At 44.5% G+C, this 13438-nt stretch overlaps 1 protein-coding gene and 1 long non-coding RNA gene across 13 annotated transcripts in view; one reads left to right on the top strand and one right to left on the bottom strand.

Annotated features, from left to right (window-relative positions):
* The window catches only part of specc1la (sperm antigen with calponin homology and coiled-coil domains 1-like a), a 575263-nt gene that overhangs the window by 129487 nt on the left and 432338 nt on the right, over window positions 1-13438 (top strand). The gene's annotated exons all lie outside the window — the stretch shown is intronic.
* Window positions 1-13438, bottom strand: part of LOC137382889 (uncharacterized) — a 54407-nt gene that overhangs the window by 22822 nt on the left and 18147 nt on the right. Inside the window, exon 2 of the long non-coding RNA XR_010977307.1 lies at window positions 10907-11039. This is a non-coding gene — a long non-coding RNA (uncharacterized lncRNA). The remainder of the gene's footprint in view (window positions 1-10906; window positions 11040-13438) is intronic.

Below are 13438 nucleotides of genomic sequence, written 5' to 3'. Positions count from 1 at the left end.
CCTACACTAATCCCATATTCCTACCACATCCCCACCTGTCCTTATATTCCCCTACCACCTACCTATACTAGGGGCAATTTATAATGGCCAATTTACCTGTCAACCTGCAAGTCTTTGGCTGTGGGAGGAAACCAGAGCACCCGGCGAAAACCCACGCAGACACAGGGAGAACTTGAAAACTCCACACAGGCAGTACCCAGAATTGAACCCGGGTCACTGGAGCTGTAAGGCTGCGGTGCTAACCACTGCGCCACTGTGCTGCCCAGACATAAAATCATAGGAATATCGGAACATAGCAGGAATAGGCCACTAAGCCTGTCAAGACTGTTCTGCCATTCAATTAGATCATAGATAATATCTACCTCAATGCATTATCACCATATCCCTTGATGTCATGAGTATCCAGATATCTATCAATTTCTGTCTTGAACATGCTCAGTGACAGCCCTCTGGAGTAGAGAATTCCAAAGATTTACCACCCTCTCAGTGAAGAAATTCCTCCTCATCTCGATCTTAAATTACCTACCCCCTTATTCTGAGACTCTGTCCCCTGGTTCTAGACTCACCAGCCAGGGGAAACATCCTATCTACATCGACCCTGTCATGCCCTGTAAGAATTTTATAAGTTTCAGTGAGATTACCCCTCATTCTTCAAAACTCTTGAATACAGGCCCAGTTTCCTCAATCTCTCCTCATGAAAACAATCCAACCATCCCAGGGATTAATTTGATGAACTCCCTCTATGGCAAGTACATCCTTCCTTAGATGAGGAAACCAAAACGGTGCACAATACTCCAGATGTGGTCTCGCCAAGGCTCTGTATAATTGCAGCAAGACATTTTTGCTCTGGTACTCAAAACCGCTTGTGAAGAAGGCCAATATACCATTTGCCTTCCTGATTACTTGCTGCAACTGCATGCTAGCTTTTAGTGACTCGTGAACAAGGACACCCAGGTCCTTTTGGACATCAACACTTCCCAACCTCTCACCATTTAAGAAATACTTTGTTTTTTCTACCAAAGTGGATAACTTCATACTTATTCACATTATGTTCTGTCTGCGATGTTCTTGCCCATTCATTTAGCATGTCCAAGTCCCCTTGAAGCCTCTTTGCATCCTCCTCACAACTTAAGTTCCCACTTTTTTTTTATTCGTTCATGGGATGTGAGTGTCGCTGGCTCGGCCAGCATTTATTGCCCATGCTTAGTTGCCCTTGAGAAAGTGATTGTGAGCTGTCTTCTTGAACTGATGCAGTCCATACGGGGTAGGTACACCAACAGTGCTGTTAGGAAGGGATTCCAGAATTTTGACCCAGCGACAGTGAAGGAACGGCAATATAGTTAAGTCAGGATGGTGTGTGGCTTGGAGGGGCACTTGCAGGTTGTGGTGTTCCCATGCATCTGCTGCCCTTGTCCTTCTAGGTGGTAGAAGTTGTGGGTTTGGAAGGTGCTGGTTAAGGAGCCTACAGTACAGTGCATTTTGTAGATGGTACACACTGCTGCCACTGCGTCGGTGGAGGGAGTGTATGGTTGTGAATGGGGTGCCAATCAAGCAGACTGTTTTGTCCTGGATGGTGTCAAAGCTAAGCTTCTTGAGTGTTGTTGGAGCTGGACTCATCCAGGCAAGTGGAGAGTATTCCATCACACTCCTGACTTGTGCCTTGTAGATGTTGGGCAGGCTTTGGGGAGTCAGGAAGTGAGTTACTTGCCACAGGATTCCTAGCCTCTGACCTACTTTTGTAACCATGGTATTCATATGGCTACTCCAGTTCGGTTTCTGGTCAATGGTAGCCCCCCCCGGGATGTTGAGAGTGGGGGATTCAGTGATGATAATGTCAGGGGGGAGATGGTTAGATTCTCTCTTGTTGGAGATGGACATTGCCTGGCACTTGTATGGCACAAATGTTACTTGCCACTTATCAGCCCAAGCCTGGATGCTGTCCAGCTCTTGCTGCATTTCTACACGGACTGCTTCAGTATCTGAGGAGTTGCGAATGGTTCTGAACGTTGTGCAATCATCAGCGAACATTCTGACCTTGTGATTGGAGGAAGGTTATTGATGAAGCAGCTGAAGATGGTTGGGCCTAGGACACTACCCTGAGTAACTCCAGCAGTGATGTCCTGGAGCTCAGATGATTGACTTCCAACAACCGCAACCATCTTCCTTTGCACTTGGTATGACTCCAACCAGCGGAGGGTTTGCCCCCTAGTTTTGTGTCCTCAGCAAATTTGGAAATATTACATTTGTTCCACAAAGTTAACCGTGCTTGCTGACTGGGTGCACTTCGAAGCTGTTAATTAAACCACAGTTTCCCAAGCGATAATCAAAATCGTTTGTTGAAATCTGCACCATATTTTCAAAGTGTCTGCTTTCATTAGTGACAATGCAACTTACATGATAAAGTTTTTGAAATCTGTGCTGACCATATTACAAGTTTGGGAACGTTGACTAACTGGTCAGCTACATTAAAAAGATCTTAAAACACTGCCCTAGCTGCAAGCTTCGATACAGGCAACAGATTCCAAATGCAGCTGAGCTGGCTGAAATTGGGGAACAAAACATTGTCCTTCCTCCAGAGCCAGTAATTACAGTTGGAATTCTTTGTTTTGGGTAGTACAGTGTCAGCCATGGCTCAGTTGGTTGAACGCTTGCCTCTGACTCACAAGATTCTGGGTTCAAGTCCCACTCCACGACTTCACAAAAATCAAGGCTTATACTCCAGTACAGTACTGAAGGACTGCTGCACTGTTGGAGGTGGTGTTTCTCAGATGAGAGATTAAACAGAGTGGATGTAAAACATCCCTTTGGCACTGTTTCTGTATGATTACCTTCCGGGATTGGAACGGACCTGTGGGGAGAACACTGAGCGAGAGAAGAGGATAAATAGAGCCTGAGGATTGAGTTCCAGTCATTTATCTTCCCGGAGCGGAGAGCAGTCCAGACGTGCCGGAGTTTGAAAAAAAAAGTCAACAGTGACATCACAAGAAAGCTGCAAGGTGATTGGTTGGTGAGTAACAGCTTTTAAAAAAAATCAGGGGAAAGTTCTTTTTTTAAACCTACCGTATAAGTGATAAGGTCAGTACTACTAAAGTGTGTTTTTTTAATTTAGTGTAATTTATTAAGGACTTTAGATTGTAGTGAGTAGTGTTTGGAGTAGAACAAGGCCCCTAGCATAATTAGTATATTTTAATTAAAGGGAGTAACTAATCTAAAGGTAAGTCATGGCAGGAGAGCTCAGCCCCGTGATATGCTCCTCCTGCGCTATTTGGGAAATCAGGGACGTTTCCAGTGTCTCTGACGACCATGTGTGCAGGAAGTGTATCCATCTGCAGTTACCGGCTACCCACATTACGGAGCTGGAGGTGCGGGTGGATTCACTGTGGAGCATCCGTGATGCTGAGGACGTCGTGGATAGCACATTTAACGAGGTGGTCACACAGCAGGTAATGGCTGCACAGGCAGAAAAGGTCCAGGTGACCACCAGGCGGCATAGTAAGCGCAGGCAGGTAGTGCAGGAGTCCCCTGGGGTCATCCCCCTCTCTAACAGATATACCACTTTGGATACTGTTGAGGGGGGGATGGCTTCCCAGGGGAAAGCAGCAACAGCCAAATTCGTGGCACCACAGATGGCTCTGCTGCATGAGGGGGAGGGGGGTGAAAGACTGGGAGAGCCATAGTGATAGGAGATTCAATTGTAAGGGGAACAGGCAGGCGTTTCTGTGGCCACAAACGAGACTCCAGGATGGGATGTTGCCTCCCTGGTGCTGGGGTCAAGGATGTCTCGGAGCGGCTGCAGGACATTCTGAAGGGGGAGGGTGAACAGCCAGTGGTTGTGATACCAATGACATAGGTAGAAAATGGATGAGGTCCTGCAAGATGAATTTAAGGAGTTAGGAGCTAAATTAAAAAGCAGGACCTCAAAGGTAGTAATCTCAGGATTACTTCCTGTGCCACGTGTTAGTGAGTATAGGAACAGGAGAATGGACAGATGAATGAGTGGTTGAGAAATGGTGCAGGAGGGAGGGATTTAGATTCCTGGGACATCGGGACTGGTTCTGGGGAAGGTGGGACCTGTACAAGCAGGACTGGTTACACCCAGGCAGGACTGTAACCGATGTCCTTGCGGGGGCGTCTGCTTGTGCTGTTGGGGAGGATTTAAACTAGAATGGCAGGGGGATGGGAACCTGAGCGGGGAGACTGAGGAGGAGGAAACCAGGATAGAAACGAAAGACAGGAAACAAAAAGGCAAAAGTGGAAGGCATAGAAATCAAGGGCAAGAAACAAATAGGGCCATAGTGCGAAATAATGATAAGATGACTAAGAATGTTAAAAAGATAAGCCGAAAGGCATTGTGTCTCAGTGCGCGGAGTATTAGCAATATGGTAGACGAATTAACCGTGCAAATAGATGTAAATGGATATGATATAGTTGCGATTACAGAGACATACCTGCAGCCTGACCAAGGGTGGGAATCCAAGGGTATTCAGTATTTAGGAAGGACAGGCAAAAAGGGAAAGGAGGTGGAGTAGTGTTAGTAAAAGAGGAAATCAATACAATAGTGAGAAAGGATATTAGCTCAGAGAATCCTGATGTGGAATCTGCATGGGTGGAGCTAAGAAACACCAAGGGGCAGAAAATGTTGGTGGGGGTTATATATTGACCCCCAAACAACAGTAGTGATGTAGAGGATGGCATTATACAGGAAATTAGAGACGCATGCAATAAGGGTGCAACTGTAATTATGGGTGACTTTAATCTATATATAGATTGGTCAAACGAAATTAGCAATAATACTGTAGAGGAATTCTTGGAGTGCATGCGCGATGGTATTTTGGACCAAGACGTTGAGGAACCAACTAGAGAACAGGCCATCCTAGACCGAGTATTGTGTAATGAGAAAGGATTAGTTAACAGTCTTGTTGTGCGGGGTCCCTTGGGGAGGAGGGACCATAGCATGATAGAATTCTTCATTAAGATGGAGAGTGCGAGAGTTGATTCCGAGTCTCGGGTCCTGAATCTGTAAGAAGGAAACCATGAAGGTATGAGGCGCGAGTTGGCTATGATAGATTGGGGAACTTTACTTAAAGTGGATAGGCAATGGCTAGCAATTAAAGAACGCATGGATGAATTACAACAATTGTTCATTCCTGTCTGGTGCAAAAATAAAACAGGAAGGATGGCTCAACCATGGCTTACAAAGAAATTAGGGATAGTATTAGATCCAAGGAGGAGAAATATAAAATGGCCAGAACAAGCAGCAAACCTGAGGACTGGGAGCAGTTTAGAATTCAGCAAAGGAGCACAAAGGGATTGATTAAGAAAGGGAAAATAGAGTATGAGAGTAAACTTGGAGAGAACATAAAAACTGACTGTAAAAGCTTCTATAGATATGTGAAGGGAAAAAGATTAGTGAAGACAAATGTGGGTCCCTTACAGTCTGAAATGGGGCAATTTATTATGGGGAACAAAGAAATGGCAGACCAGTTAAGTACATACTTTGGTTCTGTCGCCACAAAGGAGGACACAAATAACCTCCCAGAAATGTTGGGGAACATAGGGTCTAGTAAGAAGGAGGAACTGCATGAAATCAGTATTAGTAGGGAAATAGTGTAAGGGAAATTGATGGGATTGAAGGTCGATAAATCCCCTGGGCCTGATGATCTACATCCCAGAGTACTTAAGGAAGTGGCCCTAGAAATAGTAGATACATTGCTGGTCATTTTTCAAAATTCTATAGACTCTGGAACAGTTCCAATGGGTTGCAGGGTAGCTAATGTAACCCCACTATTTAAATAAGGAGGTAGAGAGAAAACAGGGAATTATAGACCGGTTAGCCTGACATCAGTAGTGAGGAAAATTCTAGAGTCCGTTATAAAAAATGTAATAGCAGAGCACTTGGAAAACAATGACAGGATCACTGGAATTTTTTGAGGATGTAACTAGTAGAATAGATAAGGGAGAACCAGTGGATGTGGTGTATTTGGACTTTGAGAAGGCTTTCGATAAGGTCCCACATAAGAGATTAGCATGCAAAATTAAAGCACACAGTACTGGGGGTAAGGTACTGACATGGATAGAGAACTGGTTGGCAGACAGCAAACAAAGAGTAGGAATAAATGGGTCTTTTTCCGAGTGGCAGGCAGTGACTAGTGGGGGTACCGCAGGGATCAGTGCCAGGCCTCCAGCTACTCACAGTATATATTTAATGATATAGATGAGGGAATTAAATGTAAGATATCCAAGTTTGCAGACGACACAAAGCTGGGTGGGAGTTTGAGCTGTGAGGAGGATGCAGAGAAGCTCCAGTGTGATTTGAACAGGTTGAGTGAGTGGGCAAATACATGGCAGATGCAGTATAATGTGGATAAATGTGAGGTTATCCACTTTGGTGGCAAAAACAGAAAGGCAGATTATTATCTGAATGGTGATGGATTGGGAAAGGGAGAGGTGCAGCGAGACCTGGGTGTCCTTGTGCACCAGTCGCTGAAAGTAAGCATGCAGGTGCAGCAGGCACTTCAGGCTGCAAATGGTATATTGGCCGCCTTAGCTAGAGGATTCGAGTACAGGAGCAAGGATGTCTTGCTGCAGTTATACAAGGCCTTGGTGAGACCACATCTGGAGTATTGTCTTCAGTTTTGGCCTCCTTATCTGAGGAAGGATGTTCTTGCTATGGAGGGAGTGCAGCGACGATTCACCAGACTGATTCCTGGGATGGCCGGACTGACGTATGGAGAGCGATTGGGCCAATTAGGCTTGTATTTGCCAGAGTTTAGAAGAATGAGAGGGGATCTGATAGAAACCTACAAAATTGTGACAGGACTGGGCAGACTAGATGCAGGAAGGATGTTCCCGATGGTGAGGGAGTCTAGGACCAGGGTCTAAGGATAGGGGATAAGCCATTTAGGACTGAGATGAGAGATTTCTTCACTCAGAGTGGTGAACCTTTGGAATTCTCTACCATGGAAAGCAGTTGAGGCCAAATCATTAAATATATTCAAGAAAGAGTTAGGTATAGTTCTTGGGGCTAATGGGATCAAGGGATACAGGGAGAAAGTGGGAACAGGTTACTGAGTTTGGATGATCAGCCATGATCAGGCGGAGCAGGCTCGAAGGTCCGAATGGCCTACTCCTATTTTTCTATGTTTCTATTCTGAGATTGGGTGAGGTTTAATGCAAATGTACAAAATTATGACAGGCTTAGTTAGTTATGTTAGACAAGGAAAAACTGTTCCCATTAACTGATGGTAGAAGGACTGGGGACACATTGAAGGTTTTGGGCAAGAGATGCAGGGGCAATATGGGGAAGAAGTGTTTTTTGCAGCGGGTGGTGATGACCTGGAACTCGTTGCCCACAAGGATAGTGGAACGGAGGCAATCAGTGACTTCAAGAGGAAATTGGATAGCCCCTTGATGGAAATATACTTGCAGGGCTACGGGGATTGAGCGGGAGAGTGGGACTGACTGACTAGCTCACTGGAGAGTTGGCATCAACTTGATGGGCCAAATGGCCTCCTTCTATGCCATAAGTGACTCTATGAATCTAATATCATGCAGCTTCCCTGAAATAATACCCAGACTTTGTCTCCGAAGAGCTTACACTGACACTGAAAACATAAGTTTTAACAGACATTGTAACCCTTCTCAACGATCTTCAACTTAATGAGGTTCAGTTTGTTACCAAGAATACTACACAACTGATGGATTTAATCAGTTGTTTTGAATCTCGACACGTCACAATCCACAAAGCTTACATTAAAGTAATGGATGTACTGTTCTGGGCTGAAGGACAGTGCAACGAACACCACTCTGATGCTGAATTAAATGCCTATGCTCAACAGATGTTTTCTTGCATGGCGAGCAAGCTCAAACAATAATTAGGGGCGGCACAGTGGCGCGGTGTTTAGCACTGCAGCCTCACAGCTCCAGTGACCCGGGTTCGGTTCTGGGTACTGCCTGTGCGGAGATTGCAAGTTCTCTCTGTGACCGCGTGGGTTTCCTCCGGGTGCTCCAGTTTTCTCCCACATGCCAAAGACTTGCAGGTTGGCAGGTAAATTGGCCATTGTAAATTGCCCCTAGTTTAGGTAGGTGGTAGGAGAATTGAGGGAAGGTGGGGATGTGAGAGGGAAATGGGATTAATGTAGGGTTAGTATAAATGGGTGGTTGATGGTCGGCACAGTTTCGGTGGGCCGAAGGGCCTGTTTCAGTGCTGTATCTCTCTATGACTCTAATATTACTGCTACAGGGAAGAATCAAGCGGTGAAGAAAAAACGGCTGAGGTTTCAGTATCCTTTTGCGGTGTTCCTGAAAGCTGTCTGTATCTGACCCAGCACAAATGCATTTAAACTCGTTTGATGCGATTCCTGGCTTTGACAAGAACTGTAAGGCTCCTGCTTATAAAAGTAGTGCAGAAGAAGCAGATTGTACTTTGCCTGTGCTGCAGTTTTGGAACTCTGGAATGTAGAATTCCCCACCTTGCAAGGCTAACACGGTGCTGTCTGCCAATTCCAACTAACTCTGGATACAGAGAGCGCTGTGTCTAAATACAGACAGGTGTTCACAGCGCAAAGACAGGGAATGAAGACAGAGACAGTTGCAGGTTACTCCATGTTCACGTTCAACCACTGACTTCAATGAGTCAAGAATGTCACCTGTTCATAGTCCGCTTTTTAACAATAATTTTTGAGTATACAATATTGAAATGAAAACCCTCCCTTGTCCTTTTTTTGTTTCAAATAGATCATTTTCATGACTTGTTATGACACCATGAAATTTACAATTTAAATATGTGAAATCCACTATTCTTAAAATGCTGTGTCCATGAAATTTGTAAAATTTGACTCTAAATTTGATGAGGCTCTAAATGAGGCAACATAGAATTTGAAAGCTGATTTTTAAAAAAAGGACTTCATAGAAGTACATAAGATGGATGTTGCAAATGCAAAACATCATTTCAAAATGGTGTCTGGAAATTATTCTTCATGTAAAGGTCAGTTTCGAATGGACTTCTGGGTAGGCTACTGGAGGCAAAAACCGTAGAATCGTTAAGCAGTTGAATGATGTGATGGGACCTGTAAGTCTTTTTCTGGGGGTTGTTCTGGTCTTGGGAAATGTATTGGTGATTGGGTATGTGATTGCTTCCCTGAAGAAATAAGTGAATTGCATAGAATCGTGAGGCAACTGTATGTGTCTTATGGAGGGAATGGATTTGATTGAATTCTTTACCACAGTGACACCATGTCTGGACAGGTAAAACTGAAATCATGATATGCGAGTAACAAAGTGCAAAATAACAAATAAAATTCTTGACGAGCACTGGCAATTTAAAGACAGCTGGGTTTTGGCTGGTCATAAAATGAGAAGTGTCAGTACTTTTAATTATTCCACAATCCTTTTCTGCCAACTTCTACATTTGACAAATTTGCTGAGCCTGCCAGATGCCACTCGAGCCAGGGATTAAAAATGTGCCCAGGAGCAATAACTTTCCTCTCTTTTAATTTAAAAAAAAACCCAATAATAACAAAACATATCCTTGTCTGGAGGCGTTTGGATCTCACTGACAGTACAAGTAAGATTGGATTGTAGTTACTAATGCATTAACCAATCCATTGTTAATACAGTGATTGGCCTTACTCCAAACACTACACCTTGCTTCAGGTTCCATGTTCAGATGAATGGGCATCCATTCAAATTGGGAGTGTATCGTCCTGTTGCAGAGATTAATGCTATACAGCAAACAAATTGGTCATGCACTCTTCCCCACCCTGGCTGTACAAAATACCTGTTCACGAAAGAAAACCTGAGATTGTTTTGAGCAGACATTTTGTCTAACAAACCAGGAAAGGTTTAACTTGAGCCACTGCATGATCTTTTCACAAAAATTCTTGTAAGACTTAAGATTGACAAGATTTTAATTTTGATTTTTAACTCTCCAAAATTAATTTCTACCTATAGTGATGCTTTTTTTTTGCATTCACTGCTGATGGCAGCGTTCCTTGCTCTGTTTGATAGCAGCTGATTTCAAAATCACCAGGTTTTTTACTGCTTAGACTGTTGCAAGTTAAACAATAGGGCCCACCGTATTGCATTGTCTGGAAGAAACCTTTTGCAACTCAGCACCTTCACTATATGCCAAATGCAGAGATCTCGAACTTAAGGCACAGTTTCTTTTTTTTTCAGAGATACAGCACTGAAACAGGCCATTCGGGCCACCGAGTCTGTGCCGACCATCAACCACCCATTTATACTAATCCTACACTAATCCCATATTTCTACCACATACCCACCTGCCCCTATATTTCCCTACCACCTACCTATACTAGTGGCAATTTATAATGGCCAATTTACCTATCAACCTGCAAGTCTTTGGCATGTGGGAGGAAACCGGAGCACCCGGAGAAAACCCACGCAAACACAGGGAGAACTTGCAAACTCCACACAGGCAGTACCCAGAATTGAACCCGGGTCGCTGGAGCTGTGAGGCTGCGGTGCTAACCACTGCGCCACTGTGCCGCCCTGTATGATAGTCAAGAATAGACCAGATTGATTCAGGAATGATCAGAAATGCAGCATTGGTTAAATCAAGCTTCATTTTGACTTAGTGAAGGCATTGGGATCTTACGGAATATATTTTCCCTCTTCAAATATAGACTGTAAAGCATGTGTGATCTTAGGATTGTGTAATTGCTCTGCCATTTGACACTTGATCATTAGTTATGCAGGTGGAAAAAACAACTGAATTTGTACTTCACGACGTTTGCAGAACTGAGAACAGTATTGCCACGGCTACAACTTCTTTTCAGCCGACAACAGTTCCTATCAAAATGGTTTCTCCAAATTTTGGGACATTTCAGTAGTTAAAGATGTGCATCGTCACACTTCCTTAAGGGTTTCAACTTGGTCTCCTCACCTGTGAAAGATCTTGCTTCACGTCCAACTGAATTAAGATGGTTCCAAGCCAATACAGCAAGAGTCTGTTAACCTCATTGGTGCAGATAGGAATTGAGCTTTCGTATAGTCCTCTGATATCAGTAGGGCTGTTTCTGTTTATTGTGGGTTAATAAAAGTAAATTACTATTATTGCTGAAATAATCAGGGATAATTTTTTAACTTCCAGAATTATTAGAACTCTTAGAATAGTGGGAATGGTATTCAGTTCTTTAGTTATTGGCTTCTCATTATGTGAATTTAATAGCCTACATTCAAACTGCCACTAATTGGACTTTTAGTGCTAGTCATGCAGGCCCCCATCTGCCAAGAATGAGGCATATTAATTTCGCCACATGGACATTAAATTTCAAATTGTTGCTGGGAAGAAGAGAAGGCCTGTTACAAGGAATTGCCAGGCTCCTGGCCAGAAATACATTTTTGCATATTAGCAGACAGTGTTGGAACAGAAGAGCTATCCCTTGTTCCCATACAATACACAGAACAGACCTGGTCAAACCAGTCGGTCACGTAACCACCCTGCTAGCCAACTTCAGGCAGGAGTTCTTGATTCAAGGATTCCACCCCTGTATATATCTGCCCCAATTCCAAACCCATTTTATATACAAACATACTAATTAGAAACAGGAGTAGGCCACTTGGCCCCTCAAGCCTGCTCTGCAATTCAACAAGATCATGTCTGATCTGATTGTAACCTCAACTCCACATTCCCATCTATCCCCGACAACCTTTCACCCTCTTACTTATCAAGAATCTGTCTACCTCTGAGTTAAAAATACTCAAAGACTCTGCTTTCACTGCCTTCTGAGGACGAGAGTTCCAAAGACACTCAACCCTCGGAAAAAATTTCTCATCTGTCTTAAATGGGTGACCCCTTATTTTAAACAGAGAGCACTAGTTCTAGATTCTCCACAAGAGGAAACCTCTTTTCCACATCCACCGTGCAAAGACCCCTCAGGATCTTTTATGTTTCTATCAAGTCGACTTTTACTCTTCTAAACTTCAGCAGATACAAGCCTAGCCTATCCAACCTTTCCTCCATAAGACAACCCACACATTCTAGGTATTAGTCTAGTAAAGCTACTTTGAACTGCTTTCAATGCATTTACATTCTTCCTTAAATGAGACCAATACTCCAGATCTGGTCTCACCAATGCCCTGTATAACTGAAGCATTATCTCCCTACTTTTGTGTTCAATTCCCTTCGCAGTAAACGATAACATTCTAATAGCTTTCCTTATTGCTTGCTGAAGCTGCATACTAACCTTTTGCGATTCATGCTCTAGGACACTCAGATCTCTCTGCATCTCAGAGCTCTGCAACCTCTCACCATTTAGATAATATGCATCTTTTTTTATTCCTGTCAAAATGGACAATTTCAACATTTTTCCCACATTAAACTCCATTTGCCAGATCTTTGCTCACTCACTTAACCTATTTATATCCTTTGTAGCCTCTTTATGTCCTCTTCACAACTTACTTTCCTATATATCTCTGTGTCATCAGCAAATTTAGCAACCATACCTTCGGTGCCTTCATCCAAGTCATTTATATGAATTGTAAAAGGCTGAGGCCCTAGCACTGATGCCTGTGGCACACCACTTGTTACATCTTGCCAACCAGAAAATGACCCATTTATGCCTACTCTCTTCTTGTTAGCTGGCCAATCTCCTATCCATGCCAATATATTACGCCCTACACCTTCAGCTTTTATTTTCCGTAATAACCTTTGATATAACACCTTATTGAATGCCTTCTGTAAATCTAAGTACAGTCCATCCACTTTATCCACAGCACGTTAATTCAAAGAACTCCAATAAATTGGTTAAACATGGGGCTGGATTTTACGATGGGCGGACAGGAGCTGGCCAGCGATGTAAAATTCAGTGACGAACCTGCTTCCGCCCAGCCAGGGGATCCGACCTGCATTTTCGGGTCCCCGGGCTTTAAATATTCAGAGGCGGTACTTCCACCTGCTTGAGGAGGAAGTTCCCTCTCATTGAGCTGTTGGCTGCATCCCAGTTGAGGACACTGAGCCAGGGCTGAGGTAAATTTGGTTTGCCTTGCCGGGCAGATTGGTAGTGGCCAGGCGAGGTAAGGGTGGTGGTTTGGCGGGGGAGGGGGTGGGTGGTGTCTCGGGGGTGCCCCTCCCTGGTGCGCTGGAAAGCTGCCAGCTATCACTGGGGGGGCCTTTCTCTCCCTCCCCGCCCCCCTCTCTCTCTCTCTCTCCCTCCCCGCCCCCCTCTCTCTCTTTCTCTCCCTCCCCGCCCCCCTCTCTCTCTTTCTCTCCCTCCCCGCCCCCCTCTCTCTCTTTCTCTCCCCTCCCCGCCCCCCTCTCTCTCTTTCTCTCCCTCCCCGCCCCCCTCTCTCTCTTTCTCTCCCTCCCCGCCCCCCTCTCTCTCTTTCTCTCCCTCCCCGCCCCCCTCTCTCTCTTTCTCTCCCTCCCCGCCCCCCTCTCTCTCTTTCTCTCCCTCCCGCCCCCCTCTCTCTCTTA

Source organism: Heterodontus francisci, chromosome 23, assembly GCF_036365525.1.
Source record: "Heterodontus francisci isolate sHetFra1 chromosome 23, sHetFra1.hap1, whole genome shotgun sequence".
Taxonomy (NCBI): domain Eukaryota; kingdom Metazoa; phylum Chordata; class Chondrichthyes; order Heterodontiformes; family Heterodontidae; genus Heterodontus; species Heterodontus francisci.
Note: the sequence above shows the minus strand (reverse complement) of the source record. Positions and strands in the feature narration are given on the sequence as shown.